Below are 15,527 nucleotides of genomic sequence, written 5' to 3' on the forward strand. Positions count from 1 at the left end.
GTAATCTGAAATCTCGCAGGAAGATGAGAAATTTGGCTAAATTTAAACGACAAAATGGCCGATATCAGTGGCGGAGTTGTTAAACACAGCGCGCTACAAGTCCCACTTTCCAGTGTTCGAATCCCGGCCTGGGCATGGGGGTTCTTTGCGAGAGTCTCTTCATCAATTTCATCACTCGTACTCAACATCGAGACTAGCCAAAGGGTCAGAAAAGTGACGAAGAAAACGTAATTCAATCAATCAATTTAATCGGCCATTGTGACCACCATTTCAGAGATACCGCCAACGAGTGTTGAAAGTGACGGAGACATCTAAAATTGAACATCTTTTGTTGAGGCAAATTGAACGAAAAATATACCTTTATAGTTATGCTGGAGGTTGGTTGTCTGGAATCTGGAGAAGGAAGAGAAATTTCGCTAAATTTAAACGATATTCTATTTAATTTAAACGAGTATTGTCGTTGTTGTTGATTTGCTTTATTTTCCTTCGAATTTCTGCCACTTTGGGGTAATCACGAAGATGAGAATGAGCAATGAGACGAAATTAATGAAGAGACACTTACAAAAACAGCCAATACCAGGTCGGGATAACCCAAGATTAAGTGCAATGCGGAATGTCGAACGTCAAACTTGCAGCGCTTAAACTTTCAGCCCCAATAAAAGAAATGGTAAATCCGCCACTGGCGAAATTAAAAAAAGAACATAATTTTTACACAATTATTTTTTTACAGGTGTTTCAGCTGTCCCAACAGGTAGTCGTTGAAGCTAATGTTATGTTAATGTTCAATTTCCATTACATTCAGTGCTGGGTCATTCCACACAATTTCGACCAATTTTGAATTAATTTGTCGCTTCGTGAGTTTTAGTGTACGATAGCTCATTGGTGACGTATTGAAGACGCAATATACATGTGACTAAGGTAGGGTATGCCGGCTAGGATGGGTGTGGGAAGAGGGAATAGAGGGGAGAATTGATATGCAGATGCTAGGGGCCATACGTGCCAGGCTGGAAGATATTACCAAACAGAAAATTTTGGCAGAATGCGACGCAAAAATATCGTTAACATCGGCGAAAATAGTAGATACGGATCGAGAATGGGGAAGGAGGAACTACGTAGATTTGTGTGGGGCAAAAGAAAGGTCAGGATTGGCCTGGTTCAGACTGGGGGGATGGGCACAAGTTAGACTTAAACGGGAGGACGGGAGCGTAGAATGCCCGTTATGCGGCGAAGACGAGACGAAATTTCACATTCTCCTTCAGTGTAAAGAAACAGGGGAGGCAAGACAAAAATATATCAGGGAAATAAATGAAGATAACATTGAGAATATAATGACAAGCGTTATTAGGAGGGAGAGACCGAGAGGGGGGGAGGCGCAAATACGGAATCTGGGAACTTTCCTACACTACGCCTGGGTAAAGAGAGCAAAGAAGCTCAGTGGGGACAGCGAACATGTGTGAAAGGGGGGAGGGTACCAAATAAATAAAGTAATAAATATATTTGAGAAAATTTAGGAACCACTCAGGTAACAGTGCAAGTATAGGGAAAGATTTGAAGTGAAATAGTGTTTGTGAACTCCCAAGCAGTGTGAAGGTGGAAGCAGTCTAAAAGGAGGAAGGGTGTAAGGAAAGTGCACGAAAATTTTTAACTTGTATGGTATGTATAGCTGTAAGGCTCATACTGGAAATAAATTCTATTCTATTCTATTCTATTCTATTCATTGGCTAGGCTTCTGCGCTGGGTGAGCGAGGAGTTTGGAGTGGCAGATCCTTGCCGACTGGGGAAGACGTAGGACTAACTGGACACAGGCTGTATTTCTGTTTATCATCCTTTTTGGGCCTGCATGGCCTGGTGTAATTTGCCTAACGTTAATATAGTTATTTCGACTTCTTAAAAGTGCTAAAGAAGGAATTTGTTTTTTTTAAAGGGTAGATGTTGGCTGTGGGGGTTTTGGGCGGGGTTGCAGTTGACTCATATAGCCGTTACGTACTGACTTTTGACGATAAAATTGGACGGACTGATACAATTTAATGGGGAGATTATACATAGTTATTATTGTTGAATAAAATAAAATGTTGTTCTTAGGTGTTTTGCTGGGTTATGAATGAACCATGTGATACATATATAAATTTGAAAAGTATATTTACTGATTTGATTTGTTAATAAATGTTATGGTTGAATGAATATTAAGTTTACATTAAATAGTTTAATTACCTAGTGAAACATAATTAACTTCCACTGCGCCGATAATATAATCCACGTCTCACTTCTTTATTATTTATAAAGGAGAAATAAGAGACGTACAGGATTATAATATCTATATGTATTTCTATATCTCTCAAGTGCTCAAAACCGACAATGAATTTTTTTTCAGGCTTACGATAGGATCTGGCGGCCATTTTCAATTAGCCACGAGCGGTGATTTTAGCATATTCAGACCACTATGAAAATGGATGTAACTTTTGTTCTGTATTTCCAAATGTAATGATTCAAAAACCATTTTCTTAAGAAATAGATATTCTTTATTTTTGTTTACTACCATTTTTGCTCTCGATTGAATGAGATAGATTTCTTTTTCACAATTTCTCACCGGCCCACGTGGCGTAGTGGCTAGCACATCACGCTACGACGCCAGAGGTCGCGGATTCGGCCTGGACATTGATGTTTGTGAGTGTCCATTTATCAATTTCGTCATATCATCACTCATCCCCATCTTCACAAATTAGCCAAAAGTGGCACAAAACGGGAAGTAAAATAAAGCAAATCATATCAATCAATTTTCAGAATTTCTCATATTTTGGAAATAAAATCACCATGAAGGGGCCATATTCTTATGTTTGCTGCACGGTGTCAGGAAAGTCTGAAATTATTAAACATATGAGGTGCTTGTGTCCCCATTTTTATAAGCTCTCGAAAATTAAAAATTTTGAAAAACTCAAATGTTTGAAGCTCTATAACCCAAATGGAGGTCAGAGGAAACATCGGAAATTTGCAAGTAGGAGGAAGTTGAAGCCACCATCTACCCAAGCACATCACATTCCACTGCAGCCGCATAACATTGCACACCAAGGTGCTCACCGCGTCAGGGGAAGATCACCTCACTGAACTGACGCTTACAACCAGGAAAGAGGAGTGTTGCCACTAGGCTATCCTAAGCCTAGGGTCCGCAAATCCAGAGAACCGCACTGAAATGTGACGCTGAAGAAGCAGAAGCGATAAAGGCCATCGACTATTAAAAATTCCTTAATTCCTTAATATTGTGATAAAAGAAAATAAAACTACATGGCTTTAACTTGCTTATTTCATGAAATAAAGTAAAAGGAAGACGTTGCTACCGTTCAAATAACTTCTTATATCATAACACTATTTTCAGAGGTCGCGTAACAGCGCTCGAATATGAACAATTGTTTCTCGAAGAAACTAATTTAAACATTTTAAATGCCAACAATTGAAAGTCAAGTGGAGATATATTGACGGTTGATATCAATATCCTTGTTTCTAAGTTCACGGCCAGTGTGGCTGCCGTAATGTGGTGTCGGTTTCTTATCCGTGGGTGCGTGTGCGGTATCAGTGTCGTGTGGCGAAATACATAGCGTAAGTGGCGCTTTCAAATGAAAACGGCGTTTAATAAATAATTTTTAATCAGATGTGTCTATAGTTTAAAGTTTACAAGTGTTTTTTATACAGAGCATGCAGTTAGTCGAAGTTGAAGTACCATGACAACAAAACTGTTTTTGTTTTTGTTGTTGTTGTTGTTAATAAAGGGTGGCGCAAAAGTCATCATCCTGTTTGAACGTACCTTTATTTTGACATCTTGTTGTTTATATCAGTAGTGTTTTGTCAGATAAATAGAAGATACTCACGAAATTTATTGTGTCCGAAAATGAATAAGTGTACCCCACAAGAACGTGGAAAAATTGTGACAATTTTGGGTGACACTTTTCCGGGCAGAGTAATATCCCGTTTTGGTGATTTGCCATGGCCGGCCAGGTCCCCCGATTTGACCGCTCCAGATTTTTTCCTTCGGGGATATTTGAAGTCATTGCTTTATGTGAATAAGCGAGACGTTACAGCAACTAAAGGATAATATTCAGCATGAAATAGAAAAAAGTTCACCGCAGATTTCCAACACCATGGAAAACGCAATAAAAAGAGAGAAAATTTGCATCAATTCGAATGGTGGTCATTTATTGGATGTTATATTTAAAAATTGAGGACATAAAACTTACAGTATCAAAAAAAGTTTAACACAAAAAAACCTACTTTGTATAATTTAAAATCAAGCTATATACTAAGAAAATCAGGTGATGACTTTTGCGCCACCTTGTAGTAGTAATAATAATAATAATGCCAGCAGGGCCAGAAGAATATCCTAGGGGTGCAAATTTTATAAATCCCCATGCTTACAACTTGCATACCGACTTCTCTCAAGTTCCTTTAGTCTGCCTCCAATCTTCTTAAAACTGGAAAATAAAGCATTGCCGCGGTAGCTGGACGAGAAATGAAACAAATGGGTGCCCCAAAGAACAGCTGATCTCGCGCAGCCTGTATGCAAGGCGGGGAGAGGTGGAATTCAATTACATCTCCCGACAGACAGCTGGAGCTTAGTCAGATGGCCCCAGTTTGTCTTTGCCCTTGGAGAACAGGTGATGTTAAAAATTGCTCAATAGATGTCGCAACGAATGTAGATTTGTATTTAGGCCAAGGAAAGGAAGCATGAAGAAGAGAAACGCAAGCAAACTAAAAATTAATTAGTGTACGTATACATGCAACTAGACAATTTATTCACATGGACATTATTTTTACTATTTAAATTACATTCCTGTTGAGGAAAATTAAAAATCTTTATCACAAATAGTAGCTTTCCTTTTATATTCATGCTCTTCGTTTTAATTTGTATGAAATCTTGGCATGATAATGTGAAATTTTGAGTCTCGTATTATTCGATTCCTCATTAGTAGAGTCCGGGAATTTGGAAAAATGCTTTCTTTCCTGATGCATTTATTGACAATGTTTTCTCTGATATACATTTTTGCGTTGTCCCTATACGCCTTCATGGCGTTGTGCTAAGCACAGGGGAGCACTTTACTTTTTACTTACTTACTAATATCTTATAATTTTTTGTACATTGTGCCTATTTTGTATCATACTGCCTATTTTTAACTTTAATGTCTATTTTTGTCATTTGCAATGAAATTTTAGAATGTTTTTAAAAATGTGCATGTAACTTCTTTCAAAAACGTTATTTATTAGCATTTATTTTAATTTGATTTATTATGTGAATAACTTTCGCCTTACTTAAGTAATATTGGACTTGTCCATCTTTCATTACTGCTGAAGGAGAAAAGCGTTAGACGAGAGTGAATATAAGCCCAGTTAGGATATTGTTTCGAGTTAATACTTCCTTGTAGATACAAGATTGACAACTGCTGCACAAACTATAGATTATAAACTCCAGAAATTATAGATGTGAGTGACTTGCAATTTGCCACTTTTTGCGGTTTATGGTGCCTATCTTTTGTGTATGTGTGTGTGTGTGCATATTTTCAACATTATAAATGCCTTTTTGCCTGTCTATTTTGACCAAAATGAATGCCTAAATTCCAGGGGTCTGCTCATAAGGCGGTTCTTGGGTCATTATATCAAGCAAATCTCACTACATGATTCTTTATCATTCGGTAAATGACACGTTCGATTGGACTGAAGTCTGTAGGAATCTTACATTTTGATTAAACGATTCGTTATATTAAATGGAAGTCTGGATAGATCTTCATTTTTACATCAAGTACTTAGTATATACTATTGAACGAATTCTACTCAATTATTCACTGAAAAGGTTCGTTCGAGTGAATCAAACTCTGAACGCTTATTCCTTCTTCGACGAAACGACTCGTTTGATTTAGTCGAACTCTTAACCAGTAGCGGCAATTGAGTGCCAAAACTGGAGGAGGGGGGACGAGGGCAGTTCACATGTCTTTGTAGAGAAGGCTTAGCATTAAGGGACCACAGTACAGGGGAAAAGTTGAGGTGCAACTGCCCCCCACGCCCTCACTAAGCACCGCCACTGCTCTTAACGGTTATTCATTCTTCGGCCAAACGATTCGTTCGAGTGAATCGAACTCTGAACGAGTATCCGTTCTTTGGCTAAAAGACTCGTTCGATTGAGTGCAACTCTGAATGGCAATTCGTTCTTATGCCAAAAGACTCGTTCGATTGGATCGAACTCTAGATCGATCAAACGCTTCGTTGAATCGAAGCCGTAGCTAGTGGGGAGCGAAGGAACGGTCCCACAAGTGCCGAGGTATTAGAGCAGGGATTCCCAACCTTTTTTATGTTCGCAGCACACTTGGGAATGAGATGAAAAACTTGGGGCACCCTTGTTAAGATTTTTCCAATGCTTAATCTTAAATCGAAGTGGAATATGTTATCAGGGGCAAGTAAAATTTATTGCCAATTAAATACCTACTCCAGTCAGTACCAATGTTATTCATTTATTGAAAGATAGCCTAATATAAGTAACAGGCATCAGAATAGAATACAGTTTACTACAATGGAAATCACCCAAAAGGGTTTTATTTTTTATTAATGTGTTTGATATCAGGCCAACTTCCATTATTTTTTTTTATTTTTTATGTTTTCCGTTTATCACTAAAATATCTCGCAGTACCCCTAGGCCGATTTTACGGCACCCCCGTTGGAAAGGGCGCCAGCAGGAAGGAGACAGGAGGGGGGCGGGCACTTGCCCTCCTGAGATTTCTAGAAAGAGTTAATTTGAATGGTGAAATTGTAGAGATATTTTATAAGAAAAAGTATTGTTTTCTGTGACTTACAGGAAGTAATTACAGCAACTATTATTATTATTATTTGAAGCAGGGTCACATTTAAACAGTCTATTTATTATTATTTGAAGCAGAGTCACATTTAACCTTACAGTCTATTTACACGGATAATCTAACTATAAAAATCAGGCACATCGCGCTGCAGCGCCAAGGGTCACGGGTTCGAATCCCGCTCGGGCTTGGTTGTTTGTGAATGTCCATTCATCAATTTCATTATTTCATCACTCATCCCCATCTTCGCAAATTAGCCAAGATGCACAAAACGTGAAGTAAAATAAACTAAATAAATAAATATAAAAAACAGCTTTTTGACCTACATAAATAATTACGTTAAGCATACAGTTATGCAAATTGTATAACTTCCACAATAGTGAAGTGTGACTCGGTGATTAGCTTGTGGATCGTTTGAGTCACGAGGGATTGTAGCAAATTGATTGATTGATTGATTGATTGATTTTGTTTATTTTACTTCGCGTTTTGTGCCTCTTGGCTAATTTGCGAAGATGGGGATGAGTGATGAAAATTATGAAATTGATGAATGGACATTCACAAACAACCAAGCCCGAGCGGGATTCGAACCCGGGACCCTTGGCGTCGCAGCGCGATGTGCTAACAACTTGGCCACAGGGTCTGGCATTTGTAGCAAATTACGTAAAGGGAGAGGTTCACATTTCATAACACGATCGGCCTCCTCTGTTAAGAAGAGGGATGCCAGAGCGAAGCTGTCTCCACACTTACACACAAACAACTAAATGCATCATATCGATTGATGCACTAAAGTGTGTTTTACGGCTTCTTCAGAGAATCAGATTCAAATTTCACGCATTTGGGTGCATTTTTGTGTGTCGTGAAAGAAACACCAAAGTGCACCATTTGATTCAAGTGAGGATTCCTTTCAGTCGAGATGCATTTCAATGCATCAGTTGATGCACCTTCCTGCATCTTTTTGGATGATGCACTTAAACGTTTGGTGTGAGCTACAGAGTTTATGTAGCTCAGACGAAACATTTAACTGCATCATCAAAAAAGATGCAGGAAGGTGCATCAAGATGCATCTCGACTGAAAGGAATCCTCACTTGAATCAAATGGTGCACTTTGATGTTTCTTTCACGACACACAAAAATGCACCCAAATGCATGAAATGTGAATCTGATTCTCTGAAGAAGCCATAAAACACATTTTGTGCAACAATCCATGCATTCTGGTGCATCAATCGATATGATGCATTTAGTTTTCTGTGTGTACGGTGACCCGATCGTGATGATGCTCAATGTAAGGTCCTGGTTTCGAGGTGCAACTTACTGAGGCGTCTCGCGCTTTAAGTTACACGCCGCTTCGAACTGCCACGCCAAAGTGCCCACTATACTCTATGAATTCTGATTCAAGACTCAGATCGTGTTTTACTGTTCCGTACGTTTTATACTTTACTTACGATCCCGTGTCTCTGACCCCTCATCGAGAGATTAAAGCCTCTATCCTCCACGGAAAGTCCCCAGAGGATGTGAGGCCAGGATTACATACTAAGCGGTATGCAGCTTTGTCGTTGAATGATCTGGTCCTTGTGGAGAAGTGGGTAAGTTGAGCTTTTCCAGATTTCGCTCGGTATCACTCTTCAATAGATACACAGATTGTGGAAATTACAAATGTATGTAAATTTAATAGATCATAAAAGGTAGTAGTCAGGGGCGCCGACTTGCCAAAATTATTGGGGTGGCTCTGATCACTGAAATAAATTAATGAATGACTCACTCTCTCCCTTTTTTAAGTTTTGGGCTCAGTGCTCGGAATCTCATAAAAGCCCATGAATTCCTCAAAAACATCAACATTTTTATTCACAGTTCGAATGCAGAATATTAATTGTCCATGGATGCATACGTCACAAGTTTCGTCAACCATAATAGCAAAATATCCCCGACTTTTAATATCTGCTACCACGGAGCGCAAAACAGATCTCCCTAATATATCAATGATCTCGTTCTGAATGTCATGTTAGAGCCATTTGTAACGCAAAAGTCTCATCCACTACCCTAGTTCATGCACAACATCGTCTTTTGAAACTCTTTTTAGTAAAAATTTTAACAATATTCATAATTACATACTTAGTATATAGTAATAAGTCATGTGTTTTGTGTCTCTGGTCATAGCCCCCCCCCCCCAAAGTTGATGGTTTAGCGGTCTCTGCCCGCCAAAGTTGATGGTCTAGAACATTTGAAATGTGTACTTAAAGTTAAGTTCATGTAGCATAATTCAGAGTAAACTTTACAAGAGAAGCAAGATAATACATTAGATCCTCTTAAGCAAAATTATTTGGGGGGCTCTGCCTCCACATCGTTAACATTAGGGGGCTCGAGCCACCAAGCCCCATGGAGTCGGCGCCTATAGTAGTAGTAGTAGTAGTTGTAGTAGTAATGATAACAATAATAATAATAATAGTTTCTGTCACTCTGCGCACGTGAGACAAAATCCTGCGGGCTCCTTTGCCGGTTGGGAAATACTGTATTAGATTGTAGAGGTATTCGAAGGCAGCAACTCAGATCGGTATTGATACCAAACAGCAACACTTCTTCGCGGCGACCACACCAAAGTGAATATCGTTCACGGGCCAGTCGACCGGAGTTTGATGCACTGCAGTATTAGTATAATTGCTGGATTCCGGCCCGATAGATGAGCGCCCCCTTGAGTTATGGAAACGACCCTGCAGCCACCGGACTTTCGCCGCTCCGGAGTCGGTTTTCCAGAGGGTGTGCCGAACGGGAGAACGGAATCCGCGTCGCCTAGTTTTGGTCGCGCAACCCCGTAATTCCACCGTGCCATGCACCGCATAGTTAGGCCACGATTTATGGGAGAAGACCGAGTCTCTGTGTGGCTATGCTGCGTTCGGGTTTTTTAGCCTCCTTTCGCTGTACGGACCTTTCTGAAACGCGAGCTGAGGAGATAGGAAGTTTGCCAAGTCTGCAGAAGTCCATTAAACAGGAAGAGGAGGACGGGAGGAATAGTATCTTGCACGAGTCGCTGAAGGAGACGCTGTGCGATTTTCTTTATTTGTTCCCCGGTGAAGTATTCACGGATAAAGATGTCGCGTGGAACCATTTGAGAGGGTGTTTCTAGGCGAGGACTGTCCAGTTAGTGCATCTTTCCGTTGTTCCAGCGTTCAATGTGACACGTCCTTTCCCATTGCACTAATATTTATTGTTATTAATTCGTATCAATCCCTAATATTATATGTTTATTTTATAAAGTCTCTCTGAATGCTTCACGTTGACCAGGGCATTCACTTGTTTTTCTTAGTTGTCTCAGCCTCTGAGGCATGTAAACAATGCACAGTGTTGTGCTATGCAAACCTCCTGAGCTATTCAGGAAACAGGTAGTTTCTTCTGGCTATGGAGTCGGCGGTTGGTATAGTGGCAATTAAAAACACGATTCGGCATGGAGGAAGAGCTCGATGGCCTAGTGATATAGAGGTGAGACAAGCTGAGAGGGGACTGACTTTTGGATTGGAGTTGAGAAGGGAGAAGTGGTTAGGAGAGCAGTAGGGCAGAAGTGAGACGACACTCTGGTCAACAAATTGAGAAGCCAACAGAGGACTTCGTATTTTCTATTCATCCTAATTCATCAGATAGACAGGTAATTATCCTAACACCCAGCCATGATTCAGGTTCAAAGGTTCACAAAACCCAACGAGTGACCATTGTCTTTTCTGCAGTTTAGTTCCTTAATTTATTTGTACCTTTCACATTGCCAAGCGTTAACTCGTCATGCCAATGACGAGTGTTCTCATCAGAGGATGAATGATGAGTAACTTACATCACCCATTGATTAATTGGTTAACCTCTTGGTAAGATCCCACGAACTTCACGGTTCGTTACGAATTATCTTTTCTCTTGTACAAATGTTTGTTGTTCTTTAATCTTAATTTCTGTAATTCACCTATCACTGATAATGTCAGGATAGTGACTAACCTGTATATACTTATCTTGTTAAGAGCTGTTGCCATGGCAATTACGATTGTGTTTTGTCTTGACTTTGAAGTTCGGGCTCGGTTTTTGAATAGTGATCAAGTTGAATTATAAGAAGTTTAATTTCTGTGAGTGAAATGGATTATATGTTAGGCCTATAAGTATTTAGTTTGCAAAGAAGTATAATAGACTTCGTTTTTCTTAGTGCAAACTTAACTTTGATTTTTATTTGAAGAACTAACAGAGAGATATTACCCCATACACTGAGAGGCATCACGAGAATGCTTTCGAGTCTTTCATGTGAACTTATTATTTGCTCTTTTAGTTAAATCATATTCTTTTGACTAAAGAACGTGTGAAATGCTCCAGGCTTTCCGGCAAGACGGAGCAGTTCCTTGTTGCGATTTGCTTAGGAAAACGTCGCCATCAATAAGTGAATGGGGAACTGGAAGCAAGTACGAAATTAGCGGTTTATGGGCCTGCACATGCTAAGTAGCATCCACTGGGAAGAAAATGTGCTTCGAAAACGCGTATAGAATGGAAACAAAACATTTGAAATGCGGTAAACAATATCAGAAATCAGCCGACTTCCGCGACGTTGTTGTTAGCACGGCGCGCTAGGGGGCTCGGGCCCGATTCCGTCCTGAGCATGGCTGTTCTTTGTAATTGTCCTTGCATTAATTTCATCATGTCATCACTCGTTCTAATCTGTGATTGGGTATAAGTATTTCTTATTTTCTTTATCTTTTCTGTGCAATACCTTTTCGAACCCTTCAGTTTCTGCTTACTCACTGGAGACTCAGCAAGAGAGATCAAAGAGGCATTCAAGTAGCTGAACCCTGTATCAACAGCAATATATTCTGAATCTTGGTTACTGCAACTAGGACCAGCATTATCATCTGGCCCTGAAGGATTTTCTTTTTCTGGAACGATATCCTACTTTTCCTTCCCCAACTGCAGTCTGATGTGCAAATTTTCATGTTTTCTTCAATTCCATAATTTAAAGAAATCATCCAAGCTGCCACATTCCTGAGGTCTTTACTACACCAGTGTCCCTTTTCCTTCAAAGGATTACAACAGTTAATGGACCATTTCTTGCCATCCACATCAATATTTTTTTTTGAAAAAAATGAATACACTAATAAAGCAAGTTTGAAACAATTCACAGCACAGAATAACAAAAAATGAAGTTAAATCGTAATCAATGCATAGGACAAAAGATAACAGAGAAGTACAATGATCAGGAGTTAGCAAGGATAATAAGGAATGAAAGTGAAATATTAAACATAATTACAGAAGAAAAATTTTAAAAAATAAAGAGAAAAATTGTAAACAGAGAAATAAAAAGTAGAAATGGTTAGAAAATGAGAAAGCATAAGAGTAGGTAAAGCCAAAGACAACAACGAATTAAGAAAAAGAAACAGAGAAGAAATATTAGAAAATTATTAGAATTAAGAAATGATTAGAAAATAAAAAATAAAAGAGTTACAGAGAAGAATTATGAAGAGAAAGATTAGATAATAATTAGAATTAAGAAATAATTAGAGAAGGAAAATTAAGAGTTATAGGGGAGTATTAAAACAGGTAAATAGTATTATATTAAATACCATTCGAAAATTTAAAGAATAAAGAATACATAATGTTAAAAACAACAAATAATTAAGTTAAGAAATAAAAAAGAATGAGAAGAAAATTAAATAAGCATAAGAAATAAGAAGAAAATATAATAAATCAGAGTAGAAATTATATCATAAACAGACTAAACAGAATTAAATCATACCAAAGCACGAAACAAGTTATAAGAAAGATATTGGATAGAGAAAATTGACACTTTGTCTTACAGCCGCTCATAAATTTCCTCCCCCCCCCTCTCTCTCTGACCCCTTCATCTCTGTTTACTTTGTTTCCTGGATACATCTGATATGGGGGAAGAAAAAAGAGTTGCAGCGCCAGGAGTTAGTCGATCTCTATAAAACACCCACCGACTTTCCTTTATGTTGCCGATAGATCGTTTAGCCTCAGCTGCGTGAGTAAGCTGGACTTTATAGAACCTTGTAAGAAAGTAGGTCAAAGCGTAAAAAAGTCGAGAAGAAAGGGGAGGGGGAGAGTTCGAAAGTAACAGCAGCTGGCACAAGAAACGTTCGTGGTAACGAAAGAAGTTTTACTGCTTAATTTAAGGCAGAACCACCACCAAACGCCTTTCTTTTGTTCTTCGGTGATCTTATAGCCGGAATAAAACTTCTGTAAATGTCAATAGATGGCGTTGAAAAAGGATGGTGAACTTCCTTGTAAATAACAAGTCGGTTGCATGCGCTTTGTATTTGATTATTCATTTAGTAAGAACACAACAGGCAACTGCCTAATTATAGTGTTCTGTAATTGAACTGAACTGACAATTTACAACCAGAATGCATTATTATTGAAAGCGCTAGTTCCCGGATATTAATAAAGCTTCTTAATATTCAAAAATTCATAACGGAGAATGCTCTCATTTCTAATCCTTTCCAAGACATTTCATGTCATGGTTCACGTTCATGTTCGGTTCTTTGTGCCATTCACTTGTTGGTCACTCTGTGGCCTTCCACAGCAGAAATTCCAACTGCAACTGCACTCGCAAAACGGGCCTTTTCCTCAATTATGACGAAACAACAGGCCCGTATTGCAAATTTTCAACTATTTCCTTCTTACCTGTAAAATGTGCAAAACTCTGGTTCTAAGGGTGTCACAATAGAAGCGATGGATTTAATATGCTGAATAGAACACTTCTTTAAAGAAGAATCACAAATATTTTACATAATTACAACGGGTAAATGCTCCTATTTAAGGATGCCAAGTTTGATTTACGCAACATATTCTAACAATACCTTGATCGGTGATTGTTGCAGCTTAGTTGACATGGAGAGTTTCACAGAGGAACATCGAGTTGTGATAGAGAAAACTCATTACAAGAATGGCGAGTGTTATGCAGAGACTGTAAGGAAGCTTTGTGCAATCCTTGGACTTGAATGTGTACCTAGTGAGAGAAAGCTCGCAAGTTGATCAAGAAATTTGAGGAAACAGGTTCAACAGCAGACATTAAAACAACCGCGCTCTCAACTAGCCGGTCTGTTGAGAACATCGTTATTGTGCGTGACAGTGTTACTGCAAGTCCAAAATAATCTTTCATACTTAAATCGGAACATTTACTAGTTGTAATGATGCAAAACATATTTGTCATTCTTCTTTAAAAAAGTGTTCAATTCAGCACATTAAATCCGTCGCTTTTATTGGGACACTCTTACGCTGATCAATATGAAACACGAGAGTATGCACTTGACAAAGATATCATGTTTGTATCAGTGTATTATGAATGAGTAATAAAAGAGTATTCAGGATAAAAAATATTTGCTAACCACTCCATTCTTTGAGAATTTGATTTTTTTTGTTTTAAGTCTACTTTATGCACAGATAATGGAACACGCAAATAATACACACCTGCCTCCGTAATTGAACATGTGAATAATACGCACCTGTAGCACGCAAATAATACACACTCGGTACCGTAAATGGAACACGCATATAATACACACTTTGTTCCGTAATGGAACATAAAAATAATACACACTCAGTACCGTAAATGGAACACGCAAATAATACACACTTTGTTCCGTAATGGAACATGAAAATAATACACACTTGGCATCGTAAATTGAGCACGCAAATAATACATACTTTGTTCCGTAACGTAACATGCAAATAATATACACCTGATCTTGCTTCTGTTTCAAACAAAAATATTTATCCAGGTACAGGAAGCAATTTTAATAATGAGGAATCGTATTCGTCCTGTAACAATAACCACAAGTGGAAACACGACAGAAGAGAGAGTACGTCAATGCTTTTTTACGTAAAATTACAATCCGCATTCCCTCAATTAATCATAGCTTTGATAAGAACAAAAAAGATACATATATATTTCCAGATTTCTACATCTCTGACAAAAAAAGAAACAAAAAAAAACACAGGGGACAAGGGGGGAGGGGGGGAGAGAATATGAACACGAAATCGTGGCCGTTACTAATTTGTATACGGATCGGCATTGCGCGAGACGGGGGGCCCTGCGGGGTTTTCTGTTTTGAGCCCCGCAAAAGAAAATGCCTTTTGATGGTGACGTCGCATGCAAAACATAAATTTCCTCCGCATTATCTTCGCTCCGTTTGCGCTGGATATTGGGCGGCAACAAAAGCTTTCCCCTCCGGCAGGCGGCGCTGCCTGCGCGAGTCACGTAGGGATATTGTTGTTCATCACATGGGCCTTCTCTCGGCTTCTATTAAAGAGGTAATTCAAAATTCCAGGACACGCCCGATGCTTCCCCCCAACGCTGTAGACTTTTCATTCCACATAGAGAGCAACGGCAATCGACTGAAGCAAATAAAATAATAAGTAAGTAAAACTTAAAGTATTTACAATAACATAATCCAGCATCCTTTATTACATTAGAACATTCACATTGAGACTAACTTTAACTGACTGACGCGTTAAACAAATGAGACATTAAGCAAGTAAAGCATAAATTGACTGAAGCATTAAGCAAGTAAAACTTCAAGCTACTCAAGCATTAAGAAAGTAAATTATTAAGCAAACTGAAGCCTTGAGCTTTAAGTATTCTATAATCTTATATACGTATATATAAAAATGGGTGTATATGTGTATATATATATTTGTTCCGGCATAACTCTCGAACGCCTGGAGCAA

This window comes from Lepisma saccharinum, chromosome 21 (genome assembly GCF_977018435.1).
Source record: "Lepisma saccharinum chromosome 21, izLepSacc3.1, whole genome shotgun sequence".
Classification (NCBI taxonomy): domain Eukaryota; kingdom Metazoa; phylum Arthropoda; class Insecta; order Zygentoma; family Lepismatidae; genus Lepisma; species Lepisma saccharinum.